Genomic DNA, 10,927 nt, shown 5'->3' on the forward strand with positions numbered 1-10,927 from the left:
CATGGAGAATTCTGGGCTTTTTCCTTCTAATTATTCCAAAGAGAAACCACCACCATTTCACCTCCTCTTCCTTCTACCCCTGAAGAAAAGAAATCCAACCCTCAGTGCAGAGTGGCTGAAGTAGTAACAAGAAGAGCATCTAGTAACCCCTGGGAACAGAGTTTCTGAATTATCCTGGAATCTCGAAATTACTTTAGCAATCTCCTTTAAATCCCAAGTGGGCAGTGATCCATATTGTAAACCCTTCACATGTAAGTTGACAAAATTAGCAAATTCTGCTTCTGAGACCATCTTGTGACTTGTGCTGGAAGTGTTTCCTACAGGGGAGCTGTGGTCTGTCCGGGTCTGGGTGGAGGTGAATGAATCAGGCCTGGGGGAAAGCTGATACTGTCCAGCTTACCCTGGGCCAGCACGATGTTGATTAAAGAAAGTCTAGTTTATCCACGGTCAAAGGAAATGTTTCCCTGTTTATGTTCCAGAAATAAAGCAGACCATTGCACAGAATCCCAGTGCAGGTCTTTTCTGGACTCTGAGTTGCTTCTGGTCAAACCTATTTTCCTTAAATAAAGCGATTTTCCGATGCCTGTAACTGACCTTCCTATCACCAAGTCGAGTGATCTTTGTCAGTCTGACTCTTTTATGATCTTGCTAATGAACTTTCCATTTTATGCTTCTTGACTGATTAGCAATGCCAGAGATTTAACCAAGCAGAGATAATTCATTAGTCTGAGCCACAGCTCTGAGGGCATGGTGTCAGACCCTCCCTTCCTGTTCCCTGCACTCCAGTACTTTGCTCTGAGATCTCCTCCATTTGTTTTTGAGGGAAAAGGCAGAAGCCTTCTCCTGCTACTCATTCCTTAAGTATTGGTCATTCTTGACTCATTCACAGTGAAATTCACAGGATTGTTTTGGGAACTCTTAAGCTGCCATTTATTTTTAAAATCTGTGCTAAGGTTCATGCAGATCAGTGAAAACAGAAAAAACCATGCATAGATTCCAACTTGCACTGTATAAAAATAAGTGATTATTTGCAGTTTGTGGGTGCAGCTGTTTATTTACGCTCTGATCCCTTTTCCTTTGATGTTGTTTTAAATTGCTGCCCTTGAAATTCAGAAATGAAATTTTTAATCTGTTTCTGAGTAAGTGTTGAAGTCAGTGTACTGTAAAGCAGGATAGAAATTTCTGTGAGAATGACTATGAATGACTCAAGCATGTTGGTTTGATCTTGAACTTCTTGTCTGCTGGTTGCAGGGGGTTCCTAGAGCTGATTTCTGGGATTGGGAAGTAGATACTCAGTGGATCAATCCCTGTGCATGGTGCTGCCACACCTGCACTGTGTTAGTGGGCTGTCCAGGCTGACCATCTCTTGGCCACATTCTTCAGCAGGTTGTATCAATTCCATGTCAGAAACCTGGTTCTGCCAAATAGGGAGGCTGGTGAGCAGGGAGCAGCTGGAATGGTGGGGATTCACCTGACAGAAGGATAAGACTCCCTCCCTTCAGTGGCAGAGTGGGTTCCTAGGGAAACCTAAGAAAATCTTGTTTCTTCCTGGAACCAGAAGCAGACTTGTACCAACTCTACCAGAAAGGCTGGAATCAGAGCCAGTGAAACCTTGCAGGGAGTAAGGATAGATATGGGCATGGGAGTCCTCCGTGTCAGAATCTGCAACAACAGCCAGGTGAGATTATTTGGCTGAAAAGTCTCTAAGATTTGGCTGCTCTAGCACCTTTCTTTAGACTTTTTTCATTAGCTTTTGCCCAATTTCATAATCACTGCAAATGGGGTAGATTCACCAGATTCACTCAAGCTGTAGCAGATTGTGCCAGTGATGTTTTTAAAGTTATTTCCTCATAAGCAGTGGGTGCAAACCTGCACTCCTGTATACCCACAACTACCAGAAAAAACAGTAATCATTAATCTGTCAGTGACATGATCATCGCAGTGAAAGAAAAGACTTGGCAGGTTCTGCACAGGATGCCATTTATTTATTGGCTCCATGAAAATCATATGTTTTCCAGTGCGGAGACTACAACCATTGTCTCTTGATGCTGGGTTTGGTTCCTGTGTAAATCATGCAGGTGCCAGCAGGACATGCCAGACAGAGCACATTGGGATCTCTCTGTGATTATCTCCCCACTGCCTAACATGTGCCCTTCTCACTTCTACTGCTGTTGCTACAGAGGGTAGGCAGGGTCTAATTAAAGACAAGGAGGGATGGATCTGCATATGTTGTTTGTGTTTGGGGACTGTCTGGCTTGGAGGTGTAATAATTGGCTACAGGGCCTTTCACCTCTATGGCACAGCTTTGAATGTAGATCAGCTTAGTGACTTTTAATGCCATTACCATGTGACAGCTGTCTTACGTGTGAAATTAGCTGGTTGTTCGAGTGCTCTTCCTACAGGAAGCCAATATCAATAATTACCACATCAAATGGTGCTATCAGCACTCCTTAAAAATATAGATAATTTTAAGTTTTATGAACTTGCTTCAAGTTTACATGCTGGTGTGTGTTGTAACAGCACTGAAAAAATTATAAATCCACTTAACTCTGTAGTTAAATCTACATATAAGAGAAATACATGCTGTAGGTAAGATATAGCAGTAGCATCTAACTGGAGGATTCCAAGATCTCTCTGCATTTGTGGTGCCATTATAATATAGGGCATGTAAGTTCGTAATGCATTTAAAATTAGACTGTGTGACTCTCCTTTAAATGGGGACTCACAGTGAAAAAGCAGCATCAAACAGAAAAGGTCAAGGTAGCTTAAAGAAAAGTCCTTCTTGATAAATGACTCCCATTTCCATGGTGGGAGCTGTAAGGAGAGATATGTCTTTTTAGGCTAGTTGATACAGCTGAATGAAACAGATAAGCTTTGGACACATGGCATCCTGTTTTTAATGTGCCAGCCTTAGACTGAGGCAGCAGCTCGGCACTTGTTAAAAACTTTTGCACTTTGCCAGCTGCAACTGGTTTGCCTGAAGAGGAATGGTCCACGTCCTCCTGACTGATTCCAGCCCTGCTGGTGGCTGTGGGCTGAGCTGTAGGTGCTTACAGGAGAAAGTTTAGCCACTTGAAGAAAAAGTGACCTCATGAGAACCATTCCACACCAGGGAAGCATGCTGAGGTTGAAGGTTGACCTCAAGTTTTTGTCCTCTGCTGCCTTTTGGAGTTCTGTTTTCCATGGCAACCCTACCAGCAGCAATAATGCAGCTGGGAACCCTTGCCTCATTCCCCCTCCTTCCCACCTGAGCGGGAAGCTAATGATGCAGCTGGGAATGTTGACTAAATGCATTTGTGCTGGAGAGCAATGGCTCATGAAAATTAAAACCTTCTGTGGAAAAAGTGTTTTTTAATTTTAAAAAGAGCTTTTTATTGCATAATCCTCCTGGAGCACAAAGAAAAACAGCTCCAACAGAAGAACCCAAGGTTTTGCAGGTCTCTGGTGGGGTGGAAAACCTGAGCCTGTGTTACTGCTGTTCTTTGCTTGATATGATACCAGATTTGTGCAAAGAACAACAGATCCAACAGAAAAGGTTTGCTGAGAAAGACAGGGTCTCGCCCTGCTCTGAGGAGTGAAAAGGAATACCTGACATCTTGACAATTTTCCTAAAATGGAATTCTTTTCTCCGAGCAGGTCCTTTTCTAGGTGAGGAAGAGAAATTTCTCAGCATGACTGTTCCTTGCTTATGATCTCTAGATTTTCTGCTTGGTTGATTCTGTAGGTTTGCATGCAATCCCTTCCTCCTCAGAATCATGTAATACCTATATGCTTATACATTATTATGGTAACTTGTTCTTCTTGGAGAGAAAATTACTAAACTCTCCATAGTTCTGCAGTCCCCCATAATAAATGTAGCTCCTCCTATTAGGTAATGAAGCCATTATTCACTAGCAAATTAAACATGCAAGTCTGTGAAGGCCTTTTGTAAACAGATAAGGCGTTATCTGTTAGGGAAGAGAGCCTCCAGGTTATCACAAAACAGGATAATTTATGTGCCGTGAAGGATGTTCCTGAGATCCTGCAAAGACAGAGTAATAGAGGATACCTTGCTTTACAGTGACATGAAGGATGGCTTCTCAGGCCCAGCTTCTTGGGGGTCTTTGGAGAGTGTTTTTGGAATAGGTTAGAGACACATCTGTCACAAGCGCCAGAGTTCATGTCCCTTTCTGGATGACTTCCTAAAGCCCTCTCCAGACTGCTCTTCTGTGATAGATTCATACCCAGGCAAGCACAGGAATGGATTTCTACCAAAGGAAGTGGAAATGTTGCCTAACACAGGATTACACAGCGATACAACAGGTTGGGACTACTTGGTGAGCCCTTTGTACCTCCTGCTGCTGCCATCCCTGTCCTGGGGTGCACCTGAGCCTTTTATCCTTTGAAAAACTGTCGACAGAGCCCCAAAGGAGAGACATGCAGGATGTGTAGTAGGCTGAGAAATGCTGAGCTGTAGTATTGACTTCAAAAAGTCCAGTTTTACAGGTGAAGTACTTGATGGGAGGAGTCAGAAATAGAGGGGTGTTGGTCATTTAGCAACAAGGAGCGGGAGCAGGGTTTTGTGCATGGGAAAATTAAGTGACAGGAATGGGAAGAAGAAACCCAGGGACATGTGTCACTGACACAGACACACGGTGTCTCAGTGGGGTGGAGATCTCTTTCATTACTGTATCACACAAACAGCAGCCTGTCCTGCTCCAGATGTGTTTTAAACCTTCCTCACAGACCTCTTTCTGTGTGAAAAGCAATTCCCCCACAAATGGCCCTTCATTAGCTGTGGGGTCATGTCAGAAACAATCATCAGTGTATTGCTGATGTGGCCAACGCATCCTGTGAACTCCCTGACCCCAGCAGTCAGCAGGATTTCTTTATGTGAGCACTAATATGAAAAGCATTAGCATTAATAAGAGAGCTCTCGACCTAGTTGGTGTAAGGGGTCAGCAGAAGTTTACAGACACCTTTGCCTAACATTCCTATCATGCCTGGCAGTTTAACTCTCATCTTGTTTTTCTGCAGGCTCTGAATAATGATGTAATTCTCAAATCCTTCTACAATCCATCAATATAGCAGGAATCCAGCACAACTGGGAGCTACCCTAGCTGCACAGCATCACCCAGTTGGGGATTGGTCTGCCTGCTCACATTCATTCATTTATGGTGTTGTGTCAACTCATTACCCTGCTGGAAAACAAGAAAGAGGGTGCAGCGGATAAAGATTTGAAGAATTTTATTTTTTTTGAGAAACTTTACCCTCACGCTTCTCTTGACCTGGCTAAGAATCTCCTCCACAGATGGGACACCAGTTCCCCAGCACCCCTTGATCCAACACACTCATCTCAGAGGATGCCGTGATAGATGCTGGAGGTCTTGAACAGTCTGTACCCATTACAAGAGTATTTGAAAAAAGTGCCACCAGTGGTGGAAGCAGAAGCTGTTGTGAAGGGTAGAAGCCTTTCTTATGACTATCTTTTTCTTTAAAATTAGAAGTCTCTTTTAAAAAATACAACTATATATATCAACCTGATTTTTACTTAAAAAAAATCTTGTTTGCACTTGGATCAAAGAACATAGAGGTAGAGAGTACAGCATTCTGATTGGTCTGTAGAGCAATAGCATACATTAACTACAGAACTTGAATTGCATGATGTTTTATTTTGGAGCCCCAGAAACATTCGGGTGCCATCTGAGAGCCATCACTATTCCCTGTGCTCACAAATGGGGATCTTAGATACCCATGGCTGGGAGCTAAAGGTTGGGTGGCTCTTCAGGTATCTCTCAGCTTCCTGTGCTGGTGAGAGGACTGGAAATCTTTCTAAGTGAATGGCAAACCCGTGTCAGCTGCAGAATGAGCTACCTGTGTCTATATAATGATGTGGGTAAATGTAGTCTGGAGTCTTGCATCTGTTTGGGTCTCCTGATTATGGTCTTTACAGCAGCAACTGAGCATATTATGCTTCATTTCTGCTGCTTGCCTTATTCCAGCTCCAGCTTCGATTTGCAGCCTTGTGAAGCAGCTGTGAGTGGAAGAGCTCTCTGTAACTGTTTTGTCAGCCTTACAGAAGTGGTGGGATGAGTATAGGTAGGAACAATGGCTGTGGCAGTCCCAAGACAATAGTATCTTTTTGTTTCCAGCCTGGAGTGCTCTCCTAGCTGTCTGGCATCTTGCAGAGCTGGTTATGCTTCAGAGGAAAAAAAAAAAAAGTGGATGCTTGGCTGAGCTATGGGGCTAAAAGTTCATTGCAAAACAAACGGTATTTCAGCTGTCTGACTTTTTGTAGGAGATGTTTACCTACTGCAGGAAGGTGATTGTAGCAGCCAGCATGAATTTTCTGTGTTCTTAACAGCATGCTTTACGTTGATGGCAAAATTTAATTAGGCTTGTTGGTTATTTTTTGTCTTGCCCAATTGAACTGTTTATTCACTTTGCTAGGGCAGCCATATCCCAGCTTTGTTGAAGACATGGGACAATAGAGAGGGATGGTGATTCCTGATCACACATCAGCCCCGTGGTGGGGTTGACAGTGTCTGTGTCTGCTGTCCAGACTCTTCTGTATGATGAGTATGGGACTGACAAATTCACCTTCATCATCTCCGATTCTGCACCTGCATCCAGCCTGCAGCAGCTGCAGCCCTTCCAGGGTCACAGAATAGGCTGGAAAGGCTCAGCAACAGAGGGTCCAAGGTGGGAATGCAGAAACAGACATGACTTTGGCTCTTTGGTCCTTATTGCCCACAGCTCCATCAGATCCCACCTTAGAGAGACAGAAGAGGCTGTCTGGAGGGAGGTGTGGGATATTTCATGCTCCATTTTGGGTAAACACTAGCTTCTGTGGGAGTTGCTTTATTTCTGGATTTGTTATGCTTGGTTTGTCTTGCTGGTTTTAAATATTTGTGCAAGCGACTAGAGCTATGCAAACTGTGCCTGAAGGAACTGTGAAACAGAGAAGAATTAACTGGAGGTACCAAAACTGGTCAGTATCCTAACTAAAAATATTACTAGAGAAATTGAAGAAATATGCCAGAACAAGGAAGTATTCCTTTCTTTTGACCCGTGGAAGCAAATGTCCAGAGAACATACTTGTCTGACAGAGAGGCTAATGATGAGAGCTTTACAATGCCTTTAAAAGTAGTAATTTATTTGTGTTTAGACATAGCAGTAGGTAGGGAGGCTGCCTGTAAAGTTACTGTTCAGACATGTTGGCTCCTGCTGCCAATTTTTTTGAATATTTACCTTGATTTTTATTTTTTTTAAGATTTATGGTAACCTTTGAATGGCTGTGCAGAGATGGTCAATATGGCCTCTGTCCCATAACCCGCAAGGTGAGCAGCACCACAAATGCTCTTTGCCATCACTTGAGACAGTGAAGTTTAAATTTCACTGGACAAGTTTGGGCAGTGTTGAAGGGTTTAAAAATACCTAAGCATGGGACACATCACCTCCCCAAACACACAGTTTGCTATCTGGTGTACCAAATGACGGGATTACATTTACAAGTGCAATAATTCCGTGTGGAAGCAAGTGGATGCCTTTCAAATTAATTGATTCCTTCCTGTCAGCTGCTGTAGTGGAAGACAATGCTTGTTAAGAAAAATGTAAAGCTGCCAAAGGGAAAACACTGAAAACCAGAGATATCTTGATATGCAGAGAATAGCAGTGATTGTGAATGGCTGCACAGACCACAAGTACACTGGGGGCTGCCTGGACTAAAAAAAAAGTCCTTTATTATTGCTGCTGCCTTAACTGCTGCTTAAAAACAACTCAGCTGACAGGATTAATAGATCCATTAGAGTGAGAGAGAAATGAGGGAATAGGTTTCCTCTAATGGCATTGCTCTGTAGACAAGCACCTGAAAATAATTTTTAGCTTGTTTGCTGAATAGGGAGGATGAAGAGACCACCTTGATGTGATGCTAATAAGATCTAGTTGCTTAATATCATCCTCTGGAAGAAAAAGGGGTGGTAGCTGAGTGCCTGTGACTCTTCAGTGTTCGTGACCAGGCTTGAATAATCCAACACTTTCTACCACACAATGGAGAGCTACTTTCATAATTTTCCTCTGTATTTGTCACTCCCTAGAAAAATAGCAAATGCTACTTTTAATTCTTTTCTTTAAATGCAGAAAATAAAGCAATAATAACTTGGCATTACTTTTGGATACTGTAGAGATGCAAGTTTCTCTGCCTCATTCTCAATTCATTAACCTCTCAGTTCTACCATCTATAACTGTATTTTGATATTAATTAGGGTTTTGTTTGCTTGGCTGTCTCCAGGCTGTTCACTGATTATGCTGAATACGAGTGAGTTGAAATATCATTCAGCAAATAGAAATGTGTCCTATTGTTTCGTGAAAGTTTAAAGGAAATAAGAGTATTCTGCAGAGGGAAGGAGAGATTTAACAGCCTGCTGTCCCCTTGCAGCAGCATGTGACTCTTTCAGCTCCAGTGAGAACCTCAATTCATGCACCAAACGCCCCAAAGAATTCACATTTTGTAAACTGCTGCAGACATTTGTGTGAGCAACAACAAATCGTAGCTGGCAAAATCAAAGCCTGCCAAAACTTGCTGAATATGAGGGCAAGATGTTTTCCATCTCTGCTCTTGCAAAGCAGAATGTCTCCTGCAGCTTCTGTCTCTATGGATGAGGTGGGATTTATTCACTAACATACATGCAAATTTCCCTTGTAGGAAAACATGCAGGTTTTGGAAGACAGCACCTGACAGAAAGGACTGTGTCTTTTGGCTCTCACTTCCAAACAAATTTGTAAGCATGAGAAAAAAATGCCTTAAGGAGGTTTAAAAATAGTTCTCATAGCTGGAATTTTTGTATCATATTTCTACATAAGCTTATCCACTTTTACTCCCCTGTTAAAAACTGCAATGGGAGAGAAATAGCAGAAGCAGCAAGTGTTATCTGATAACTATTTAATGTGATAGCATTACTAATCAACAGAATTTGAAAATGGTGCCTGGGAAAAATCCTGATTCTTAAAACTTCATGTTCTGGCAAACAGTTTGCTAGAGATTAGCACTGTAGTTATGATTAAAGTACGATCTGCGTTATTCCACAATTTTTCCTTTCACATAGCGCATTATGCTAATCACACTGTATCCCATTTTTCAATAAAAGGTCAACAGTGCACTGTTTGTGCAGAATGTGCAATTTAAACTTCATGTCTGTCATTAGAGATAATCTAGGTTTGCTGTATCAAGTGAGGTTGTCATAGAAACTAGACCTGAGATCTCTGTTTACAGCCTTTGGAGAATAAACACTTTGCATTTATTTCACTGAAAAATAGGCGAACAATTAAATAAGGTTTGAAAACAAAACCGTAATGGCCCAGAGAGAGATGTCATTCATCAAAAATCAATATATGTTATGCAGCTGGTAAACTCCAAGCATTGAAGCAGTTGACTGACAGCAATAGGGAAATATTTCCCAGGGGGTGGAGGGTAAGGGAGTAACTGATAGTGTATCCTAACGCCTGGAGCAGAATTAATTTAAATTTGCTAATAAATTTTGTTCCAGGAATTACAACATTAAAGAATATTTGTTTAAATTTTTGCCTTATGTCAGGTAAGGCTTTTTGTGTGGACTATTTGGACATTTTTAATAGCACTGGGAAATATTTATTTTTTGTTTTTCTGTAACATTCTGTGTCTTCCTATTGTAGCTGAACTTTCTGTTGTGGATTATAACGAGGTTTGCGGGCACCCTAAAAATATCTCTGGTGTCTGCAGCTTCATTAGTGAGCAAAAGGGTTACAGCTTCCAGCTGAACACAGAGGTTTTAGCTCGCTCTTTCTGTGACGTGTTATTAACTTGGAGAGCTCACCTTTGTCAGGCAAGGGTATTTAGTAATGTTTCAGGAAAGGATTCGAGAACTCCGTTGAAAAAGACGGCTTCTGTGGTTATTGCACAGTAAAATCACCAGGACTATCAATCTTTTTTTCCTCAGGGCATAATCATATTACCAGCTGGGTGTTTATGTAGGGCTTTCGTCAATGGCATTGCATTACTCTGCTGACGCGGTGAATTATGTGGATTGTGTGTCTTGTGCAGCATCTGAATGCTGCCTGATGTCACAGGACAGGGTCTCTTACTGGTATGAATGCACTGTTTGTCCACCACACCCTCACACAAAAAGGTGCACCCGAAAACAGGTGGGCTGTTGCCAGCTTTTGAGGAGAAAGTGAAACACCAAATTTAACCAGATCTTGAAATGAAACAGAAACAAGCAGAACTCACAGCTAAGGCGAGCTGAATGAAAAGCTTTTGATATTTTGCTTCTGTGTCAAAGTAAGGATTTTTCTCCCAGCAGACAGGGCAACTGAGTTTTTCCAAGTGGGAGTTATCCATGCTCTGCTTTCCAGGGTCTAAAACAAGACGGCAAAGCCTGATGTTTTCTGCTGGTGGAAGCTGTGCACAGCTCTGTTTGCTGTAATGCATTTCTCTTCATTTCTTCTAGCAATTAATGTGATCTGTTAGTCCCATGGGTTGTCCCTGATATCTCATTTTCTAAGGAAATGCTCTGCTAAGGGCTGCCTGAATTGGGTTATGCCACTGGTGAGTTTGGTCTTTCAGGTCTATACAGAGCCCCATGGTCAAACCCTAAAAGAGGAGCTGCAATACTACAGGCTGGTAATCTTGTATTTGTAAGCCTGCAGGTCCTTGGTTCTTCATCAGTGCTCAAACCAATACAAGGTAGTCCAGTAAATGCAGTTTCTCTACCTTTCTAGAGCAGAAAATCTTCCCATGCCTGATGTGTTTGCTCAGCACCTCACACTTCCCTTCTAATTATCTGCTCTATTTATATTTCTTGACCTCACGTGCATCAGTAACACAGTAGGTCTGTGAATCAAGTCCTGGCTTGTTGAACTGCCATTCAGACAATTCTTAGGATACAATATAAAGTGATACAGAATCAGCAGG

This window comes from Corvus brachyrhynchos, unplaced genomic scaffold (genome assembly GCF_000691975.1).
Source record: "Corvus brachyrhynchos isolate BGI_N302 unplaced genomic scaffold, ASM69197v1 scaffold319, whole genome shotgun sequence".
Taxonomy (NCBI): Eukaryota; Metazoa; Chordata; class Aves; order Passeriformes; family Corvidae; genus Corvus; species Corvus brachyrhynchos.